Here is a 10,877-nt window from a genome sequence, read left to right as displayed (position 1 = left end):
CTACTTTCTTAAAAAGCCTTGATTTAAGTGGCCAAAAAATTAGACATGGTTGCTAGATGAGCAGTTCTCTCAGATTTCGGTCATTCGATTTTTGCCTTCCTCACCTCAATGAGGAAAGGCTTTAAAATCACTCGAAAAATGAACTTCTTTATTCGACCTCTTAGACCCACCTTCACGTATACCTATCGACTCAGAATCAAATTGTGAACAAATGTCTGTGCGTGTGTCTGGATGTGAGTCCGTGCACCGAAAAATATGCACACGATTATCTCCGGACTGGCTGAACCGATTTGGACCGTTTTAGTCTCATTCGATCCGTCTTGGGGTCCCACAAGACCCTAGTTAATATTATGAAGTTTAGAAAAGTACTTCAAAAGTTATGCTAAAAAACGATTTGGCTAGAGTTTGAGATATTGTAAAAAAAGGTGGTTTTTGTAAGAAAACCCATCATGCTATATATTGTTAGAAAGGTATTTAAAATACCTTTCCAGCGCGTTCAAAAGATAGAAGATCTGACAACCTTAACAAAAGTTATGAGCACTTATGTGTTAATTATACACTTTTATGAGGCCGGATCTTAAATATGTTGATAAAAAAGTTGTCCGGATCTATTATGCGACCCATTGTTGGATAGATAATCAAAAGACCTTTCCAATAAGCCCAAAAGATTGAAGATCTGACAACCCTATCAAAAGTTATAAGTACTTTATTGTTTTTAGTTCAGATATTTTGATAAAAGAATTGTTACTTATACACTTTTTTGAGGCTGTGTGGTGTATGAATGCGAGGAAGGCACCAACCACCTAAAGGTGGATTAAGTAACGTTTTTTTTGTATTTTTTAATCCGGCTGAAACTTTTTTGGTGCCTTTGGTATGCCAAAAGAAGCCATTTTGCATCATTAGTTTGTCCATATAATTTTCCATACAAATTTGGCAGCTGGCCATACAAAAATGTTGTATGAAAATTCAAAAATCTGTATCTTTCGAATGAATTTTTTGATCGATTTGGTGTCTTCGGCAAAGTTGTATGGATACGGACCACACTGGAAAAAAATGATACACGTTAAAAAAATTTTTGGTGATTTTTTATTTAACTTTTTGTCACTAAAACTTGATGTGCAAAAAAACACTATTTTTATTTTTTGATATATTTTAGAGGACATCAAATGCCAACTTTTTAGAAATTTCCAGGTTGGGCCAAAATCAATACTGATTTTTTCAAAAAATCGAAAAATTGGTCGCAAAAAATTTTCAACTTCATTTTTCGATGTTAAATCAAATTTGGAATCAAAAAGTACTTTATTAAAATTTTGATAAAGTGCACCGTTTTCAAGTTAAATCCATTTTTAGGTAACTTTTTTGAAAATAGTCGCAATTTTTCAATGATAAAATATGAATTAAATACGATTTTCAATGATAAAATATGAATCATTCGTGAAATTTTTCGATCTTTTCGAAAAAAATATTTTCAAAATTTTTAAACCAAGACAAACATGTTAAAAGGGCGTAATATTAAATTTCGTAGAGATTTGCTCAAATCTTTTTCAGACGCACTTGGGGATTCTTTCGGTCTGCCTGTGTGGATCAATCGGACCGCGCACTGGACTCACAATCCAGAGGTTGCCGGTTCGAATCCCGGGGCGGACGCAAAAAATTCTAAGTGTCTCTCCCCGTGCCCATACCTTCACACTTAGGAGACCCGGGAGGCGGAGTCTTGTCGCAAAAAGAACGATACACGCCTGTGGATCCGTTGACGAAACCGCAAGGTTTAAGAGGGCCACATTATAAGGTGTTACGTCGATTCCGTTTGGGGATTCTTTCGATAACCTATCCAACGATATGCCAGATGAACGATCCGTTCATAGTCTCAGTCAATCGTTAAGGTTGTTATTAAGTACATAAGTATCACTTTACATGTGGTTCAACCGTTTACGTCGAATCTCAACTGTGTTTACATGTGATTCATGTTTTCCGTGTCGAGTAAATTCACATATTTTTTTCTGTGTATATCACCACCCCAATTTTTGATTTTTTTTAAATCTTCTACAAAGATGTTACCTATGTTAAAATACACATATTTTATCGCTGTCGTGCTAATTTGTCGCACATGCATTTTGGGCCAAATTAAGCTAAGAACGCCATTTTGTGCAGCTCACAATGCCTAACCTTTGACCTTCACAGATAGCCAAAATTCGATTTCAATCCTGAGATATTCAATAAAAACCGAAAAACTCCGTGCATTTTTATCACTTTTCATATGAAAGAAGTATCAATCTTGTTGTGACACACCCTGAAAATTGATAGTGCGAGAAAGCGCAAAGGGATTTCAGGCCAGAACACGTTTGACACAAGTACGAGCTCTACTACTGTAAACATTTGTAATTATAACTAAGGACTCAATCAAACAAAACGTGTTTGTTATTGTTTACATTGCATGCTTGGCGCGTTTTTCTCGAAACGTCAAAAAGTGACGTGCGACAAATTAGCACGACACCGTCAATTGCAGAACACACCAACTTTCTATCTGTTAGGGTTAAGGGGCTTCACTCAAATAAGGTGATTTAAATACAACTTTTCAAGTTTCGATATATTTTAAAAGGCCGCGCCCGGGGACAAGCCGTTACAGCATAAACATAAATAAAGTAAAAGGCTATGTTCAAGCTCAAGCGTGACATATGTTTTGCTGTTGAAGTCACTTGTTTTGAAACATTTCTCGACTTTTTTTCATAGATTCTATAAACAAATGTAAACATTAAGTGTATCCCTTTGACATCTTATATCAATGTCCATATATTATATTATATTAGGTATATATTGGCATACCATAATCTGGGGTGAATGGGGACTTCAGTCTGAATAGGGACAGCAGTTCTTAGAACACTTAAAGCTTTTAAATTTGGAAATGGATGCACACATTTTGTTGGTCTGAGTCTGTTCTAACCGAAACCAACCAGAAAAATCAAAATAGTAAATTGATTCTGCTTCGACCGTCCTAAATTGAGGCCACTTTGCAAACCACTATTCTGCACCCAGCTAGAGACATAAAATAATTTGTGGATACGTCCTATTTATGATAGTTCTAGATGATAATTTCAAATATTCACGAGAAACGCCTTCAAGAAAAAGCCATTCTTGTTCCTAACAAGCGAAATTCGTTTGAAACAATTCGTTCCACAACCCACACCGAAGCCCATCGCCAAACGTCAATTGGATTCGGATCAAATTTATTTCACGTCACTTGCGATTCTGTCGCCATAAACCAAGATGTGGAATTTGTGTAGAAACGCGTAGAGCTAATAAACACCACCCGTCTTGACTCGTTCTAGATCAGGCTCTCTTTTTGCAGACTGATCCGACTTAACGCGCAAACCTTAGCGGCCTACGCCACCAGTGCGCCCTCAACTCAACTCTTGAACGCCTAGCCGCCGAAGACCATCAGATCACCAAGTCGGAACGGAGCATGCCACAGACCACGCGGAATTCACATTCCAGGTGTTGCCAACTTACTGTTGCAGAGACTTATTCCTAAAGATCTATCAACAAAGGACCATAAAGCCGATTCCGTGTCGTTCGCAATGGGGGCGCGTGGGTGGTTAAGCCGCTAACAAACGCAACAGCAACTGTTCTAATTATTTTTTAACGATTCTCGAACTGGAGGGGGGTTGACTACCGCGGATCAAGACCCGTGGCGACGCAGATCCTGAACGGAACGCGACGAAGTCAAGTTCAATGTAACCCCTGCTCGTTTTGGGTGCTTGCTCACGATCGTGGTCTGTCAATGTTGAAAGGTAAACCTCGACGAAATTACCATTACAACTGGATGTGCGTAGGTGGTGAGGTTTCAAACCAGAAGGCGAAACCAGCCATATTTGGACTGGGACGGGGAATCGACGTTCGGGAACTTTGGACGCGGGGACAATGATCGTTTGTCCATCAAGCAGGGCGTCATCGCAATTTTTTGGGGAACGGGTTGAGTTGTTTTGGATCAGCTAGTTGAGCAGAGAATTTGTTCTTGGGCGATGAGTCAGATGCTGGTGATTTCAGTAGAAGAATATCGAATTATTTCAAAAACATTTAATTATTTAATTATTCTCAGAACGATCAAAACTGCAAACAATGATTAAATCATGGAACAAGTCGTTATATGCTTCCAGGCTCATTGAGGTAACTGATGTTTACGCAACTCCCAAATAGACCCAAAAATACTCTAACCCGAACCTTACCAAACACATTGGCATGTCACGAGTCTACACACTCACAAAAAACCAACTCAAATCGATCATTCACGGGAGGGGACCTTTAAAATTCAGCACCACGCGTCTAGCACCCCGAACGAGTTGCATTTTGGAAGGAAAGTTTTCGCGCCATCGGGTAGGATACGATTCGCGAAAACGAGAGTTCGAAAGGTTCGTCGCGTCCCGCGCCGTTAAAGCATCGAAATTAGCATACCCATTTGGGGTAGGTTCAGCACGGTGGTCACCACCTGCTGGGTGGACGAACAATTTCAGACAACCTAGTACCGACCTCTGGGCTGGTCTAGTAGCATAAACTGTCGAACTTGTTTATCACGGGCAGACACCGAAAGTAGTGCCAAGTGTAACTAATCACTTGTAGCGTGAGCCGGTATAAGATAATTCGGGCTTAGTTGAAAGTTTAACGATCGTTGGGGCTACTAAATTATCAACCTTAGGAGCGATAGTGCTGCGTTGTATAATCTGAAACCGGTACCTTGTTACAGGGTGTTTTGCATTCTCGGCCTAGGATTTTGATTGATTTGGCCCGATTTTAGCGGAGTAATTTATTGACCAACAGCAGGCAACTTTCAACGTCAGCAATCGATTGTTCAACATCATACCCATTAATGTGGTTTCAGTGTTTTCTCCCGACTTAAAACAAACTGCCCAGCTTCAAGTGGATAGGTTGGCAGACACCGCTGCACTAGAACTCTGCACCAACAACATCCCACCCAGAGGATCACTGACCCCAACTGTGGTCAACAACACACGCTTTCTTGATGATCTCTTGTCCCAATTTGCACACAACCGCACACGCAAAGGGGCGAGATTTAATTGAAATTAATGCAACTTCGAAGGTAATGCAACTCCCGGCAGCGATTATCGGGCCAGGTTTCCATTCTAGGAGAACCTCTCCCCGACGATAAAATCCCAGGCGACATTGATGTCATCCTGGAGGACAACAATTTGTCTGCGAACGGGGGGACAATGTCAAGCATTTTTAAGTACGGCCAACCAACGCAACGTTCCCAATAATTTCTGTTCTCCAGATGACCGACCTGAATCGCGGGAGCTGGTGTGTGTCAGTGTGGGTTGGAGTGCTGAATTCTTGGGGTTGGTTGGTGAGATTTAGTGAAAAGTAGCGGTTGTTCTGAGTCACATTCGAGTGCACGCGGATTTCGTTGTAGGTTGGTCGGAGCCAGGTGTTACAAGAGTCGAATAACGGATATTAAACCAGACATGTTTTTAAAGTTATCTAAACCATTAGTTGTACACTAATGCCTAGTATACTACGCAGATAGAAATCTCGTAAGCAAATCCGATAACTTCAAACATTAAAATGGTTAAAAAATCAGAAATAGAAAAAAAATATTTTGGTCAGTTGTCAAACACGAAAAAAAGTTACATTTAAAAAATGGAGATGAGTTTTTTTGATAATGTCTTAAGAGTTCTCCAAAATAGTGATATTTTCGAAAAAAATATTTTTTTTTTAACCAAAAAAGTTTTTTTTTGCCCTTGCTGGCTTCAAAAGTTCAAATGTTTCAAAAGTGAAATCAAAACGGGTACATAGGTTTTCCCATGTTGTCCTTACCTTCATATTTGCTGAAAACACTTGAGCAGTTCTCTCAAATTTTGGTCATTCGTTTTTTTTTTTTGTATCTTTTAATCCGACTGAAACTTTTTTGGTGCCTTCGGTATGCCCAAAGAAGCCATTTTGCATCATTAGTTTGTCTATATAATTTTCCATACAAATTTGGCAGCAGTTCATACAAAAATGATGTATGAAAATTCAAAAATCTGTATCTTTTGAAGGAATTTTTCGATCGATTTGGTGTCTTCAGCTAAGTTGTAGGTTTGGATATGGACTACACTGAAAAAAATTATACACGGTAAAAATTTTTTTGATGATTTTTTATTCAACTTTTTATCTCTAAAACTTGATTTGCAAATAAACACTATTTTAATTTTTTATTAATTTTTTAATATGTTTTAGAGGACATCAAATGTCAACTTTTCAGAAATTTCCAGGTTGGGCAAAAAATCTTTGACCGAGTTATGAATTTTTTAATCAATACTGATTTTTCCAAAAAATCGAAATCAAAAAGTACACAGAAAAAAAGCAATTCCCGTAATCGTGAATTGTGTTCATGAATGCTAGAACCATGATGGAATTTATTCATGAGTATGGTGCATTTGCACTATGAACATGAATAATTTTCTCATATTCATGAACACAATTCACGATTTGAGGAATTGATTTTTTTTCCGTGTACTTTAGTGAAATTTTGATAAAGTGCACCGTTTTCATTTTTCATTTTTTTAAATTAGTACACATGTTTGCCAATTTTTGAAAAAAATATTTTTGAAGAGCTGGGAAAATTCTCTTTATTCTGCTTTTTTGAATTTTGTTGATACGAGCCTCAGTTTCTGAGATATTGCCATGCAAATGTTTAAAAACATTAAAATTGATGTTTTCTAAGTCTCACCCAAACAACCCACCGTTTTCTAATGTTGATACCTCAACAACTAATGGTCCGATTTACAATGTGAAAACATGAAACATTCGTGAATTTTTCCGATATTTTCGAAAAAAATATTTTCAAAATTGTTAAACCAAGGCTAATATTTTAAAAGGGCGTAATATTAATGATTTGGCCCTTTTGAAATGTTTAAAAAAATTGAAAATATTGTTTTCGAAAAGATCGGAAAATTTCACGAATGTTTTATATTTTGACATTGTAAATCGGACCATTAGTTGCTGAGATATCGACGTTAGAAAATGGTGGGTTGTTTGGGTGCCCGCATAAAGATTTCTGATGAACTTACAGTAAATTTTAACGTTACAAAACGATAAAATATATTGTCATTTTGGCAGTGTTTTAACAGTAGACAGCATCGTTTTTTAAGATAATTTGCGTCGTATTTTGGGATTTTACCATAAAAAAGGGGGGTTGTTATGCACCGGTACCATAAAAATTTCGAAATTTTTCCATACATTTTTTTTTCCAAATATGACGCATTTTACTGTTAATCTAATGTTGCATTTTTCATCCAAAAACTCGTCCTGACTATAGAAAACATCATAGATTAATAATAAAAACAGCAAGCATTACAATGGATTACGCAGTAAAATTATAGTCCTTTATCATTTTTTTTCCTACTAAATAGTACTGTTTTCACTCTATCCGTACATTGAAATAAATAATCATTGCAGTGAATTTCACAGTAAAATTATAGTTTATTATCGTTTGTTTCCTACTCAATGGTACTGTAAAAACTATATTCAAACAGTACAATGAATTGTAGGTACAGTAGAATGTATTTTAATTTTAATTCGTTTTGTTTACATTTCACTTTTGTTTTAATTCTATTTGCGTTACCAACACTCCAAACTGCAACTCAGCGACTTTTTTTTTCTTTGGAGATCTATCTTCAATGCTGGAGCCGGTATTAGTTCACGTTCGTTCTCAATTCTCGTTGTGAAAGATGAGCTCGGGAAACTCTGGTAGCTTTTGTGTTCCGGCGTGGGTTTCTATTCAATTCTGTGGATTGCGAATGATTATTGGTAAATAATAATTATTTTTTGGCAACTCCCGCTGCTTTGCGGTGAAACTTACCCAACGAGAAATGGGATTCAAGCCTGCCGCGAGCCACCGTCTTCAAGGAAAAGACCGGATTAATCTTTTGGTACATAGACGAGTACCTGAGGAACAGTATAATAAATTAGTTGATGTGGAGAATTATGTTCCAAATTATCGAAAAAGCTTACATTGTTCTTGTACTCGACGACCTCATCCGTGTCTTCCAAGATCTCAACGAAGAGCACATCGTTTGTTAGCTCTGGTTGAGGTTCCTCTTCTTGCTTCCTGTCTGACCAGGACATCCGGAGACGGATGTCCAATTTTGTTGTACATACTAGTCCGCTGGAATTAAAGAATTTATCCTCGTTATGATTTCAACAAATGATTCTTTTAAAATTTAAATCAGCTTACCACAAAGAGAACCGCTTACGTGAACAGCATTGGTGTGGGTAGAAGGGATTCATTCTGCTGGTTACAGGTTTCACGGGGCACGGTGCGACGGATACTGCCAACAGTGACGAAATCGGCCGGTGATGAACGACATGAATGGAGAAAGGAGTTTGAGTATAGGCAGGTGCAGAGGGTTACTCTGTGGTTGGAGTTCGTCGCTGGTGTAGTTCCTCGGCCAAATAGAGCGCCAACAGCTTCAAATGATCCATGGTCGAAATATTCCCTGTTGGAAACCAAATACAAAAGATTGTTAAAACGAGCTGCCCAAGCAAGAAAAATGCCTGCTGCTACTATTTCCAATGCAACAAGTGATTTGTTGACATTTTTCGGCATCCTCCGCAACGTCAAACCATACCAATTTGTTGCCGGATCTTTTCCGGAAGAGATCCGACACCAACTTCGGACTGGTTTGACGTTTGCGGAAGGTGCCGAAAAGTTTGGTAAAATCACTGCTTGCAAAAAAAAAGTGGGGAGGGACTCCGGTCTCCCCCACGAACACAGTTGGAAACAATTCCAAGATCCAAATTTCCCCACTCTCGAAATACTTACCAAAGTTGCTGAAAATTGTCGTTCCACACCTAGTCACAATCTCGGAGTAATTCCAGCTTGGTACCCGGCGGGCCTTTTCAACAAAAGACGGGAACTAAATCGAAATATGCTTGGGCATGCGCCCAATAAACTTTCACACGCGATTTATTGCGGAAAATTCGACACCGAAACCAACAACTACGCGGACATGATCGAACACGCGTGAGTGAAAAAGTTTGACAGCTCGATGGTGCGTTCGTTTGAGTACGCTTCATGTCACTTGCATTGGTGCGTTCGTTTGGTAAGCTTGTGCTGCACAATAAAGCTTTTTTTTTGGTAGCTGATTTACTCTGTTTTAATTGGGTACTAAAGCCCTATGTCATTTTTTATGTACAACGGTAAAAAACACGATTAAAAACCATTTGTGATCACTTTTTTTCATTTTAATGCAAAAAAAAATGTTGACAAGACAACATTTTTTCGATGGTTCAACTATGGTCCCCTTGGAACGCTGTCAAGTAGGAGCTTTTCTGTCAAGAAGGACCGCGAGGTTAATTTTTCAAAATTGATTTAAAAATCTATTTTAAACTCTTTGTGGTCGTACAAAGGGTCATTGTACTCAGAAAAATAAGCTTTATCGCTGTAAACAAGCTTCATTTCAGGACCCAATTATTTGTAGAAATACAAAAATAAATACCTTGAAAAATCTACAATCAAGCAAACAAATATAATTGGGCCAATGTCGAAGCGTAAACAAAGAGAAACTCCATCACGTTAGTTGATATTCCAAGCAAAACAATGGTTATGGGCTGATGTGGATTTGTAAGCAACAGTCTGTCTTGATCACGTCAGTTCGTGTTTACATACAAAATGAGCAGGATAGACTGTTGTTTACAAATCCACATTGGCTAATTTACATTATTTTACTTGATTTACATTAGATACAAAAAAGATCTCGAGTAGGTGGACTATTTTTTATACTTTATAATTAAAACAAATGACAGCTCGCTCAACCATGTTGTGTTTGTTTGAGGAGGGTCGCACGGTTTCGGTGTAATGGTGCGTTCGGTACAAGAAGGTCGCGCTATATACACTCAAACCTCGATGGTTTGACACCAACTGTTGTCAAACGAGCGGGGTCACGTTTTAGTTTGACACCCCTTTCACACGGAGTTCACACTCACTACCAAACGTTTGTTTTGATAGTGTGCGAGAGTGCCGTGTAAAAAGTGACAGTTCGTCACTTTTTAGTTTGACTTTGACCAACTAACGGGGTACAAACTAAAAAAGTGTCAAACGAAAAAGTGACCAACCACCGGGGGTTGGTTGAGTGTATAGAGCTTTATGACGTTTCGGGTACGCATACTAGCGCACCATATGATTTTGCTGGGCGGACAAAATTTAACCTCACTTTTTTTCGTGTACGTACACGCAATACATACGCACGTAGATAATCAAAAATCAAAATCAAAAATTTTTAAATGTTGATATGTTGAAATGTTGAAATTTTGAAATGTTGAAATGTTTAAATGTTTAAATGTTTAAATGTTTAAATGTTGAAATGTTGAAATGTTTAAATGTTTAAATGTTTAAATGTTTAAATGTTTAAATGTTTAAATGTTTAAATGTTTAAATGTTTAAATGTTTAAATGTTTAAATGTTTAAATGTTTAAATGTTTAAATGTTTAAATGTTTAAATGTTTAAATGTTTAAATGTTTAAATGTTTAAATGTTTAAATGTTTAAATGATTAAGTGTTTAAATGTTTAAATGTTTAAATGTTTTAATGTTTAAATGTTTAAATGTTTAAATGTTTAAATGTTTAAATGTTTAAATGTTTAAATGTGTTCCGGTTGACCATCCCTATTCCCCCAACTGGCAATGCACACCCCTGTGCATTTGACAGTTCCCAGCGTGCGCCGTGACAACAGCTAAGTCGCGAACATAAACACAATCGAATCGGACGCGGTTTAGTTTTAGTTAAAGTTTCCGGCGTGTTTTCTTTCTCCTTGGTTCTGCCTCGTCGGACCAGTCCAAGGTCCACCAAAACATGGTCCTTCGGAGTCCGGATAGTTTTTCTCGCG

Source organism: Culex pipiens, chromosome 3, assembly GCF_016801865.2.
Source record: "Culex pipiens pallens isolate TS chromosome 3, TS_CPP_V2, whole genome shotgun sequence".
NCBI classification, from domain to species: Eukaryota; Metazoa; Arthropoda; class Insecta; order Diptera; family Culicidae; genus Culex; species Culex pipiens.
The sequence above is the reverse complement of the archived record's forward strand: the minus strand, read 5'-3'. Positions refer to the sequence as shown.